A 10,191-nucleotide genomic window follows, 5' to 3' on the forward strand; every position below is an offset into this window, starting at 1 on the left:
TTATTGCTGGACCTTTGTGAGCAACGTAACCTCGTTATCGTAATTACGGGCCGTAAATCTGATGGTCAGATCAGATGGGAAGTTGGAAATAGGCAATCGACTATTGGTTACTGTCTGATGACGGAAGATATTTATGATAAGTTCAGATCAGTTGAGATAAGTTGAGCCATTGGCGAGTAAGACTGTAGTAACACAAGGACTGGCCATAAACGCACCATTTTGAAAATGGGATATGTAGTTGTGAAGGAGAGCACGGAGCGAAGAATGGCCAGTCCAAATTTGTACGCTTAACAAACAACAAATATAGCCGCGGGAGTCGAGAAAGAACACGGCAAATGGCCAAGCAAAAAGTGGGAATACAATGAGCTTCTAAATGTAATGACGAGAGAAATTAGGAAGGAGAAGCAACACGTTTGTTGGAAAACAAAAAGGAAGTCAAAAAAGCTGGTGGAACAGCGTGATACCCGAAGCGATCGATGAACGACAGAAAGCATTACGAGAACATAAGCAGGCATAGAAAGTGCAGTTGCCACAGGTTGAAGTAGACAGAAAATTAGAAGTATACCGGAAGAAAAAAAAATCTATTGTTATAATACTGGTTCAAGCAAAGTTCAAAGGTGAAAGTGAACGTTGGTTGTCGGAAATACGTGAGAAAAAGAAGGCCGCGCCTAGAATATTTTGAAAACACACAAACTTATTAAGCAGAAAGTCTAGAACACAACAGCATGTCCTAGACTAAGATAAAAAAAAAATGGAAGGGGATGCGACATTAAATTACATCCGAAAAATAACGACCAAATCATTCCAAGGCAATGATGAAGTAGTTTTAAAGAAGAAGAGCGTTAACGAGAACCAGAGAAAATTCTAAAGCGCACAGCCATAGGGTTAGGCGAGGTTCCCGTTAGGCTGATTAGTGAACTAGGATCAAAAAGTAAGGAAGCTCTGTGGGAAGCAGTAGAAAAAGGCTTACAAGATAGGCGAATACCAGACAGCCGGAGACAAAGTAGAATGAATTTAATGTATAAAGATAACGGAGAAAAGAATTGAATTCACCCATATAGACCGTTGACCATTATATCGGCAATATACATGTTAGCAATACAGGTAATTAAATTACAAGTGCAAACATGGGCAGAGAATGGTATGGGAGAACTTCAGAACGGGTTCAGAATAGGCGTCTGGATGATAACTTATTTGTTCTTATTCAGTGTATTGAAATATCCAAAGAGAGGAGACTGTTTTATGTGGCTTTTTTAGATATTACCGGAGCGTATGACAACGTAGACCACAAAATTTTGTGGGATATTCTGGAAGGCATAGGCAACGACTTTATATAGCTTTTGACAGAGACCTACCTAGAAAATACAGTTTGCGTTGAATGGGGAGGGATGAGGAGCGAGAAGCAAGTTGATATCAACTAGGGACTGCTGTTTGTGATGTACATGGTAAGTATGAAAAGGGCGCTAGAGGGAAGCAATTTTGGGTTTTATCTCTCATACAAACAGGCGGTTAAAATAGTAGAGCAGTAGCTTCCAGGTTCGTTTTATGCGGACGACATTGTGTTGCTAGCTAACAAGCGGAGTGTTATGCAACGCCTGTAGAATATATGTGCACATGAAGGTGAGAATTTAACATTTGAAATTTAGTGTTAGGAAATCAGCTTTTATGGTAAACAGTACTCAATGAAAACAGTGAACAGACAGTATCAATACAGGGCCAGGAAATACCTCGAGTAAAAGAACACAAACACCTCAGTATACACTAAAAAAAAAAAATCCACGCTTAATTTCACGCTAAACTGTGAGTTTTAGCGTGACGCGCATGTAAGTGAGGCGCGGATGACGTTTCAGGCACCCGTGACCGAAAATAAGCGTGACATTCCTTTGTGCAAGCATGAGGACAAGACTGCCTGCCATGGTTCTGTCTTGTGCGAGCGTGAGCGAGCCGCGTACGCGTGAGAAACGCAAATTACACGCTTAACATCCCGCAGAGCGCTCGCGTGGGAACTTTCCATCACCCATATAAAAAATCCGAATAGCGGATCCGTTTTATATCACGGGATCTGCGCGGAGCGTGGGCGAGGGAAAACAACGCTGTGTGTCTTCTCACTGCCCTGCGGTGAATGCGAAACTTTTCTTGGGGGGGGGGGGGGGGGGGGGGGGGGGCTGAAGGAGACCGTGGTGTTTTGAAGACTGCACCCGGCCATTTTTCGTGTGGATTTTCCGGCGGACTGCCACGAGCGACGTTCGTTCATTGCAGCGCAGAGCTTCCGGTCTAATTGTCAGAGTTGGTGTGTATCGCCATAGTATCGCCACGCTCACTTCTACAGACCTTCATGGCGTACAACGCCGGTGGTGTCTGCAGACATTGTGCACTGTGCCGAGTTTACGAGAGTTTACGAGAGAGAATCCACCGCGGTCTGACGGCTGCAGCGCCATATGGATAATGGATATATGTAGCGGTCCCTCACCTGCTATTCATGGACGATTTAAATATACAGGTAAGAACAATACTCATGGTTCGCTTTTGTTAAATAGCGGCTGACTGCCAATTGGTCATGATTTCCGGTATGTGCTTGTATGATGTGTGGTGCAAAATTTGCCGTAATGGTGAATTTATTGAAAAGCGAGCAGAAGCGTTGATCGAAATAGATAGCAGTCATCATCGTGCTTGTTTAACAAGTTTTAACACCGGGCTGTTGGATTTTTCTGAATTGTTCAGCTAATTGCGCTGAAGTACCAAATTCACACCATTTCTATTGTTTTTAATTTATCTTCGCCAACTCACCGTTCTCTCTGTGCCCGCTGCCATTTCGCCTCGGGCAAGGGTGGCGAGCTTGGAGTTGTCACTGCATTTTGCTCTGTGCTTCTTCTCATGGTTTAGAACTCTGTTAGTGACGCATCGATGTGGTGTGCCGTGTATGCCGTGTAGTTGCCGCGTATGCCGCTCATAGTATACTGCGGCCTATAATGTGAAAATTCATAATTTTGTGAGCTATTTGTCGACTGACAGTAACCTGCATCTCCGAAGCGCTGCATGCGAGGTTGCAACCACACGCGCTACTTAATTTGTAACCTCAATTGCACTCTGCATTAGGGTATCTATCTTGTGTAGCTCTGCATATTTTACATTTTTAGCTTTAAAAAGAGGAAGTGTGACTGTGTTCGATGAACACGAATGTACTCTGCCCGTTGCAGCTCTTGATTTCCAGCTGCAAACATGTCTATGTCCACAGTGAAATTTCACGTGTGATAAGTTCACGTAGAATGCCATTCTTGTCAGAATTTCCATATCCATTGGGTTTAGAATTAAGCGTAACTGCGTTTTTATAGCTCATTTTTGCTTCTATAATGAAAGCTTCTATCAAAAGCGTTGCCACTTGTCTTCGAACTTTTAAACTTTATTTTTATCAAGAGTATAATGGAATAATATCAGTTGCAGCTATGTGACTCACCTAATTGCGTTTTGCACATCGTTATTTTGTTTTTCAGGTCCCATTTGAAAGCAAATAAATGTTTGGAAGTAGGATTGATAAAAATGAACAAAATTGAAAATGTTCCTTCTGATCTTATCAAAAATACTGAAATTTTCTGAGCCTTCATTCGTCGCTTCAGAAGCAGGCTTGCAATGCATGCTCTCATTAATGCGGTGATTTGACCATTTTTCCCATATCCCCAAATTCTAAAAACTTCCGGACCGCAACATTTTAAGAGCAGTCAGTAGGAGAAATCTCGGAAGTGCAATCAATGTTAAAGCACTGAAAAAGCAAGAGGTACTAGTTTAAACACATTTAGCCTAAAGGAAACATATTTTCATCTCTAAAGTATTATACTTTGCGTATAAAGAATTTTTTTTTTTTTCAGATAGCGCTAAGCGACCTTATAAGGTCATGCAGTGTCTGGGGGGAAACAAGGCTCCTCATATGCGGCCGTCAGCAGGAAAACGCTGAGATGAGCGATGACACATCCCTAGAAAAGGCACTAGTGATGTGCATATGCCTTAATGGTATGCAATATGTAACATATCCGGCGGCATATGGCCAATTTTAGTGCAACCAACTTAAAGCCAAGAACAAGAAAGAAATATCATAGGTGCAAACTACATTAAAGGATTTGTTTACTGCGTTGCGCATTTAAACCAAACTCGTATAAAGACTTACGCTTTCTCAGTCATCTGAAAACGCTTTAACTTTAAGTTTTGCTTTTAAGCATCAACGTTTCATTGTATCATATTTTCTGGGAATGAATATTATGAATAAAAGATTTACCCCAGGACGAAATATGTCTCGTACTTTTTTCGCTGCCTAGAATGTTCGTCCTTCTTATAGAAAGAGGCCAGTGAAAAAAATATTATCAGGTATCAAGAAGGCGCCGTGACCCTGCTTCAAGCCCACCAAATATGAACTAGTGTTTGAAACTTGTGAACGTGTCGGTGTACATATACAATTACAAGAAATAAAGACCTGTATCAGAATCTTTTGCCTGGCATTTATGTGGCATGAAAAGTACAAAAAAGCGTTCGCTTTCGTGTGGTACTTCTATGCCGGCCACCACACAAGCATGATGCATGATGCGCATGCATCATGCATCATGCTATATATATATATATCATATATCATATATCATATATATATATATATATATATATATATATATATATATATATATATATATATATATATATATATATATATATATATATATATATATATATATATATATATATATATATATATCGTTTTTTTGTGAGACCGAAAGTCCCCTCTCATGTTATATTAGTGGTCGCATCATTTTGTGCATATACGCTAAGCGTTTAATTGGTTCTTTAGTGACGTGCCACAAGGGACCATGCACACTGTCCGACAGCCGCTGAGCCAATTCGTATATTTAAGAAGCTGTGTTGATGCAGCTTAGTCTTGCAGAGGCCGCAAAATTTTATGTCTTGTCATCGGTCACAAGAAAAGCTAGCATAATAAAGTAACGGGGCACGAAAGGTCTTCACGAGTGGTTCAGGCAGCAATTGAACAACACTTTGAAATTGAACCTTCAGGCCATGCGTTCACACGCGCCAGTGCGTTCCGACAGGCTGCGCAGTCCTTTGAAGAAGTGAGAGGCAGCAATTTTTTGTTGTTGTTGCTTTTGCGTAACAAATGTTGAAGGACGAATATATATAATGACGGAATATATACCAGCTATACAAAAGCGATGACGGCGGTTCATCACACGGGGAAAAACAGCAACCATCATATACAGACGTCAGTGACAGTTCATCTGGCAGTTAGATCACCTTCCGGCTAAAGGATGGTTCTGTGTTTTGTTCTGGACTGATAGAACTCTAGTAATTAGAGTGAATAATGAAATCAGAATCAAATTTATTTTCGCCATATATGCGGGTGCGCATGCAACGACCACTATTATGATAGCAAGAGTACGTGGAGACCAGTGTGCAAGTGGCAAGAAGAAGACATATCGCGTAAGTATTACATTTGCTTTACCAAAAAGCACAAGATTTCAATACTTCAAAAACGGATATGTTTGCAACACTATTGTGTCGTTCATTATTGCTTTCTTCTTTTGTAGTTAAACTATCGAGAAAATAACTATTTAACGGGGAACAAAATTTAATCAAGTGGATATTGCATTAGACAGTTCTCGTAATCGTCATCTGAACTGCAGAAAGAGTCAAGCAAAATTGTTCGCGAACGGCGCGTTAATTGTAAACGGCCCTGTCGCAGTACAGAAAAAATCGTCAAACGAACTAAGCGCAGGCGACTCGTGGACTGTACAGTTCTAGGAAACATTTCAGTTGAATGTTTTCACTGGGGAGGGTGAAAGAAGCGATTATACGAAGGCGAATTGTGAAGAGATGTCAAAATCTGCAATTTTTCTAGCTATTGTCGATTCGTCTAAGAATAATTAAGGCTGCATGCCAATCAATGTAAATCATAAAATAGAGCATTTCTGCTGTCGACGTGGATTTGATTGGGAAGAACTAGAGTTAGATCAAATTCTTCCAATTTTCGCTCAATTAACTAATGACGTTCAACAATCAAGCAGTTAAGAATTAATAAATTCATGGTATATCATGAGTGTTTTTTCAAGCGCCGTCTCCTGTGAAGCATATCTACCATTTTCGTGCAAAGCTCTCTGGAAAGCGTATTGACTGTGTATGCATGCATGCATCTATCGAACTTCGTGCACATATAGACGTGATGCTTTGACGATAAATACTTATTAAAATTCAAATTATTTATTTCTGCCTTGTAAAGGTACAGACAGCAGAGGCGCAGAAAAAGCTGTCAGATACAGATTGACAAAGCCGCAGCCCCCTTTCGCTTGGCAGAGCCTTCACAGCGACACTTTTAAAACAAAGACAATTGCACCCGGTAATAACAGGTATACAATACTGAGCAAGTACAAAAGGAAACCAATCAAGATTATACGATATTTGTACAATACTCCCAAACAAGAAAACAGAACCTACATGCTAACGTACATAGCACCCAAAGTACTGTTCGACACGTTGAAGAAGTCAAAATTATTGTTCACATAAGGTATATACATATTCGTATAGCGCTACCAATCCCTGCAAAATATAGAACGCAGATTTTCATTACACACACGCACGCACGCACGTGCACAGCACACACACCAAAAGGAAACGGCAACGCGCTCACAGGAAGCGCCTGAAAAACGAAAAAAAAAGGAAAAGTGTGGGGAACCGAGGTCGTCTTGGGCTGTCGCCTCTCCCTCTCCCAGAAGGAATGAAGAGGTTCTTGGAAAGCAGGGACGGGCGATTCTCTCTGTCAGCATCAGCTCCCACCAGCGAGGACGGGGCGAGAAAGCGAAACGGGACTTTCCTTGCTGTCTATTTTTCTTCGTCAGGCCAACGCCGCTTGCTTGCAGGGGCGCAGGCGAGTTCCCGCCAAATGGCGCGGGTGCGTGAGTTGCCGCCAAATGCTAGCTCTGGATGCCAGCTCGTTCCGCGTCTCATGGTAGACTAGTTGGTGCATTTCTGTTATCATGGACTGCGCATATAAACGCAAGCTACACAAAAGTGACATGGACAAGAACAGCGCAAGCCCTTTACATGCAGTGGAGCCGCCGTATCTCGCCGTTCAAGATATGCGTACTCGTAAGTGGCATTTTAATTTCACGTTGTGTAATGCATGACTGTCTTTTTCAAGTGAACAAAGGTCGCTTTGTATTGTGTAAATGGTTTTGCAACGTATTATAAACTCCTTGTCTTTCGGGCTTATTTTTTCTGACAGGAAAAAAAAAAAGAGGCTTTACATGAGAACGGATCAAGCGTTCGAGAGTTGGGACAGGGAAATGTGAGACGTACGTATGTATATATTTCTAATATTATTTTTTCGTCTTGTATTCTCGTTAATTTTTCTCTAGGAAACACTGGAACGACACTGCTTAAATTGAAGCACAGTGTGCGAATGACCTGCTACGCTCGGAACTGTTATCACCATTCGGGAAGAAATTGGGTAAGACGCTTGTCTGGTTATTATTGCGGAAAAGTCATAATTAATTAGATGTTGCTTTCGTTCCTTCCCACAGATGAAAAAACATAACTGTAAATACCTGTATGATATACGTCTGGTGCATTGCAGGTAAGAATGGATTGTGTGTGGCGCGCTTCACCGCATGTGGACTAGAGTAGATCTAGGAACATCAGACAAGAAGACACGTATGTGAAACCCTGCGGATAGCCCATATGTAAGTTCTTCCTCAATTTTTCTTTTGTTGCATTTTCGTAGTTTACGTGTAATACTTTGTCACCGCGGTCTCGACGTTATGTATACCTATACATTTGTCTCGTGGCAGTCTGCGTGCTATTTTGTTTGTGCAACTATGTGTTGTATTCATTTATCGAGCTGCTTGGATGGTTTTTTTTTTCACTGATATTCCGACCAAAGTCGATAAACCTATCCTTCCTGTCCTCATGTTTCCTTGGGCGGCTCTAAAGCGTATCTTAGAGGAATATTTAGCTTCAGATTCCCGCATGGAACAGATGGTGAGTGGCATGCTGTGTTTTCTATTTAGAGAAACTATCTATTCATGTTTAATTTTTGGTTTATTTTCATTTTGCCATTCATACAATACCGCAGCCATATGCCGTTCTGTCATAGAACGTTGTTTCTAGATATATTTGTTTTATGTGGTTAAAACATTTAAAACGAGAGCGATCATATTTCTTATCCTGACCATTACTTTTTACAGACCGCGATAACCACGTATTTGGATGTCTGGTTTAACTCTACATGCGCTGGTTCGTGCAGGTGAACTTTTTTTCCAGATACGGAGGAACGGACACCGGTCATGCCGTGAGCACTCTTCTGCAGGGCATACTTACAAATGAAGCTGCACTGCAGTTCAGCTGGAAAGGGTCGCAGGGGAGGAAGCACGCCTTCGTGAAGCTCATGGCCATCACGAATATAAGTAAGAAATATGGCATAACAATCAGCTTTCTAGTGCACGTTGCGAACATCGGTACCAACTGCATGCTTAGTTTTTTTTTTTTCTTCATTCAAACAAGCTGCTGCTTATTGCATCTTGCTGCGTCCAGTATTAGCATTTTCTTTAATAAAATAATGCCGTAATAAGTGAGTTCTACTTGCGGCGTCCATATTTTGCCACTGCTTTTGAGGAGTTTGTTTTGCTTCACCATATAATATATGCTGTATATGCTGTTTCTGCTTTAACCCATGTATGCTAACTGTTTTCTGCAAAACATAGACCTATAATCGTTGCCATCATGTCAGCAAGTATATGTATCATGCCATAAGCTTCCCCTCTTGCCTCTCCAGACATTTACCTATTCACCTCCTTGTGCCGCTTGGCGCGCTCCGGGCTCCGGCGCGTTCTTTGTCTCAGCGTTTCAACTTGGCTGTTTCATGCAGTGCTCACGGGAAGCAACAAAACCGATCGTGGTGTAAAAAGCCGCGCTACCAATAGACACAGTAGCCACTGTGTATGCGTGTTTTGCTATGGTTCCGTGTTCAGTTCCCCCTATTGCTAACGACATATAAATTACCAACTATCCGGTACTTACACGATTTGTGTCGTCCAGCCACTCTTCCTGACAGCTTCGATACTGATTTGCACGTCCCTAATATTGCTTTGTTGTCGTTTCTTTAATGTTTCGTGAATATCTGACTTATGATCTTTTTGATTGTTTCACTTCTTCAAATGGAATGCGACTCACCAACTGAACTATAAAGCGGGGGCAGCTTTCTTATATGTGCCGCTTTTTTGCAGCATCTGTGAGGAGCACGTTCCCTGACGCTTCACTAGCATCAGTGGCTGGAGTCGCAAAACGCTGGTTGGTTGGAGCAGCTGACAGGGATGGAGGCCGGAATGAAAGAAGGCGCCGTGACCCTGCTTCAAGCCCACCAAATATGAACTAGTGTTTGAAACTTGTGAACGTGTCGGTGTACATATACAATTACAAGAAATAAAGACCTGTATCAGAATCTTTTGCCTGGCATTTATGTGGCATGAAAAGTACAAAAAAGCGTTCGCTTTCGTGTGCTACTTCTATGCCGGCCACCACACAAGCATGATGCATGATGCGCATGCTGTTGTAAATGCATGATCCAAAAGCTACGATTATTCGGGGCGTCAAAAGCAACGTCGGCTTTCAGCACCGGGCCGGTGCAATGCCGACCATTATTGTCGTCAGGGCCATGGCTGGCCCGCGTGTGGTATGCGCTCGGCTGCGTTGGCCAAATAGAATGGCCCTACGGCTGGCCGACTGACTACGTACCTAAAGCCTTGGTAGGCCCTCGTATGGGACGCCGTCGGCCAAGTCGGCCACAGTGGTCGGGCCTACATCGATTGCCGACGATCGGCCGACGTTAGGCCAATGTCAATCCCCAAAGCTGGGCCGCCCTCGGTTGCCGAGGTCGGGCCAACCGTTTTGCAGTCGGCCGGAGACGTCGGGCCGACTTTTTGCCACGGTCTTTTTGTTGCTTGGGCGTGTGCCGTGGGACGTAATGCTGGAAGCAGAAGGAATCGGCGACGCCGATCCGGAGGGACCTAGCTCAGCATCGAAAAAGCGTCACCGTCGATACTGATGCGTCGTGGGCTCCCATAAACAAGAAGGCCTGAATCTCAACATCCGATTCTATCGTTTCCCTTCAAGGCCTCACGAAGCGGAGCGTCGGGCGCGCTGTATAAC

At 42.7% G+C, this 10,191-nt stretch overlaps 1 long non-coding RNA gene across 5 annotated transcripts; it reads left to right on the forward strand.

Moving 5' to 3' along the window:
* The first annotated feature begins 5,719 nt into the window (after positions 1-5,719).
* Positions 5,720-9,484, forward strand: LOC129384727 (uncharacterized). 5 transcript variants are annotated; one of them, XR_011893989.1, is made up of 6 exons: positions 5,724-7,134; positions 7,271-7,340; positions 7,404-7,495; positions 7,569-7,727; positions 8,291-8,450; positions 9,270-9,484. It is a non-coding gene; the product is annotated as an uncharacterized lncRNA (long non-coding RNA). The 5 variants fall into 5 exon arrangements; XR_011893990.1 differs by having other exon boundaries at positions 7,271-7,333; XR_008612383.2 differs by having other exon boundaries at positions 5,720-7,134; positions 7,271-7,495; positions 7,622-7,727.
* The last annotated feature ends 707 nt before the right edge of the window (positions 9,485-10,191 follow it).

This window comes from Dermacentor andersoni, chromosome 4 (assembly GCF_023375885.2).
Source record: "Dermacentor andersoni chromosome 4, qqDerAnde1_hic_scaffold, whole genome shotgun sequence".
Classification (NCBI taxonomy): domain Eukaryota; kingdom Metazoa; phylum Arthropoda; class Arachnida; order Ixodida; family Ixodidae; genus Dermacentor; species Dermacentor andersoni.